Below are 2,810 nucleotides of genomic sequence, written 5' to 3'. Positions count from 1 at the left end.
GGGTAAATCAACTAGAAGCATGAGTGAAAAGTGCACTAGTTTACTGTCACTAATGAGTGTATTTATCTAACTATTTGGCCTCACCTAAGACCAATTACCTAAATCCTCCCTTGAGCATAGATTCCCACGACACTTATGCATGTTACTACTTTATCATCTTCTTGTTAATTTTTCACCCTTAACGTTATCTAGCAAGCTAATTCTAAGCTAAGAACTAAAAAGTTATATATGCAAAAAAAAGTTTAAAATCTAATCTTCAAGCGTGGATTAGATGTTTTAGTGAGGCCCACTATCGATGTTTTCAATGATATGTCATTATTTAGTTTCCTTCTAACCTAGTGCCCTCAACACAACGACATATTTCAAATCAATATAATTTATCTAATCACTATGATGAGGATGACTCATGAACTAACTTGAGGCTAAGCTCAAGAGAAGGAAAATTAGGTCAAAATAGATGGTTTGTTGATCTAGCTTGTTGCAGTTATGCTTGTTTCCAGCGATTTGATTTCATGCCTCACCTCTTGTTTATGCCATAGTGAAAGAAAAGAAAATAGGGAGAGAAGGGAGTGTGATTCTTACAAATTCCTTTAAAGATCATAAAACAAAATACAAATTAAATCAATTCCTTGTGGTTCTTTGTTTCCAATAGGTTCATTGAATTCATTTTGCGATGTAAAGTAATTCAACCATGGAAAGGAATAAGGGAGAGAGGACTCCTCCCAAAATGTCCTTCTAGAGGGTCTATGGAAGGTTCACTATGAGGCCCTATGAGAGCCTCTATGGCAAAGCGGCATACAACCAGGTCTCATGGGTGAAGCATGAGGAAGGAAGATACAATAGATCATGTGTAAAAGTGTTTTGATCCTCATTACATCCCAAGGGTGTCTACACTAAAGGTGTGACGAGAACTCAACTCAGCACATGAGGAAAGAGGACCTTAGATAACTATTACTAAGAATCCCAACTACCTAACATATCATATCCCTTAAATAGGCAAAGATTTAAGTCCATTTCTTCTTTGCAAGATAGAGCAATCCACAAAAATTATGCACAAAAGGTCGAAGTCAAGGTTCACCACTACCTATAAAAATTCTAACATGAAATAAATACATATACCTATAAGAAACAAGAGCATACTCGATCCTACCTTTCTTGAGACGAACGCTACTGTGACTAACTCACTCACCATGTCATTCCGACTCTGCAGACCGACCACAGCAACATCGCTGCAATAGAATAAAGAGATAACCGAAGCATCGTACAACGCAAAGATTCAGGAAGATGTATCCTATATGCCTTTCCAGCAGAGCGACGGCTATATCTTCTGTGTACCATTCCCTGTAAGATACATTCAAAGTGATTTCAGATGCCCATCATTCCTTTTAAAAGCACTGAACAAGGAAATGTGACAAATAGGCACGGGCCATGGCAACAGAACGAAAGAGTACAATGAAATATGACAAATAGGCATGGCAATAGAGCGAGTACAATGAAATATGACAAATAGAAGTAAGTTGCTTTATAATGAAATGAAATTGTGTTAAAAGATAATTTGGAATTGGAGGAGTAACCTTCAATCCTTGCACGTTTTTGTTCGTGTGCATTTCGTTGCATTCATCGCTAGCCGACCACCCAACCAGACCTGAAGTGCACACAAATCCATCAGTAAAAATCCCTGGACCATCAAAAACCCACTTCCTTCCATTAAAGGACAAATCACATATTAGTACATCAATAAAACCTAGAGGAAAGGCTGAAACCAAAAACAAATTTCTAGGCTTCCCGGTACCTTTGGTTGACCCTGTCGTCGCTCCTTTGGTTCATGTTTTTTTCGAATTTGGGTAGCAATCGCAAATGCATGTACGGATGTTGGTCTCTTTCAGCGATCTTTCTCCCGCATCACACAACAGCTCAACACACAGAGTCACATATACAAAACACATAAAACAGCATCTATGACAAAACGCACGCCACAGAGAGATACACATTTAGGCAAAACGCACAGCACAGAGAGATACACATTTAGACAAAAACTCACACCACAGAAGTAATGTAAAACAAAGAGCAATGAAATGATGAAGTAATGTAAAAATGACGAAGTAATGTAAAATTGCTACCCTATTTAATACATTTTATATCGATCTTGCAGCCTGAGACAAGTAACCGTTAGGATGAATTTTCTTAAGCAACCTTGGATTCCATTTCAAATTCCGGTTGATAAAGATATCTAATGCTTTTTCTGAGATTTTATGTTCTCCACGTCATATTTTACCCTGTAAAATTATAAAATTATAATACTCAATTTTATGTGACATAATGAGTAGCCCTGCTCTGGTTAGTAATTTTATGTTACAGTTACAAACTACGGGCAGACCTGGCCCTGCTCTGGTTGGTAATTTTATGTTACAGACTGCGTAGTTGGTAATTTTATGTTACATATTGCGTGGAGATCTAGCCGTGCACTGGTTGATACGTGTTTGACATTGGACTCGATTTTCAAAAATGCAAATAGCCACCCGGCTCTCACATCAACTGGACCGTGATAAAGCAAGTTGTGACAGTGACGTTTAACTAAAAATTTGAGTGGTGTTGAAGTAACAGTAATTAAAAGAAAAGGTATACCAACAATTATAATTATGCCGTAACGCGTTCTCTCTGAAATCAACTCTCCTATCTGCCACCTGTATAACTTAATGCATCATTGATTTTTGTGTTAGACAATAGAAATATTCTGTGTTATAAGATTTAAAACAGTTATTAATCCGTTATAAAATTTTACACCCAAACCATCATCTGCAATAACCAGA

General features: G+C 37.2%; 1 long non-coding RNA gene across 1 annotated transcript; it reads right to left on the bottom strand.

The window, feature by feature from the left end:
• Positions 1 to 1,199: 1,199 nt before the first annotated feature.
• Positions 1,200 to 2,082, bottom strand: LOC149253096 (uncharacterized). Its single transcript, XR_016266122.1, has 3 exons — positions 1,793 to 2,082; positions 1,575 to 1,645; positions 1,200 to 1,341 (listed from the first exon to the last, which is right to left on the bottom strand). It is a non-coding gene; the product is annotated as an uncharacterized LOC149253096 (long non-coding RNA).
• Between the last annotated feature and the right edge of the window lie 728 nt (positions 2,083 to 2,810).

Source organism: Pinus tabuliformis, chromosome 7 (assembly GCF_031772625.1).
Source record: "Pinus tabuliformis cultivar Carrire ecotype Pingquan chromosome 7, CPIR1, whole genome shotgun sequence".
Classification (NCBI taxonomy): domain Eukaryota; kingdom Viridiplantae; phylum Streptophyta; class Pinopsida; order Pinales; family Pinaceae; genus Pinus; species Pinus tabuliformis.
Note: the sequence above shows the minus strand (reverse complement) of the source record. Positions and strands in the feature narration are given on the sequence as shown.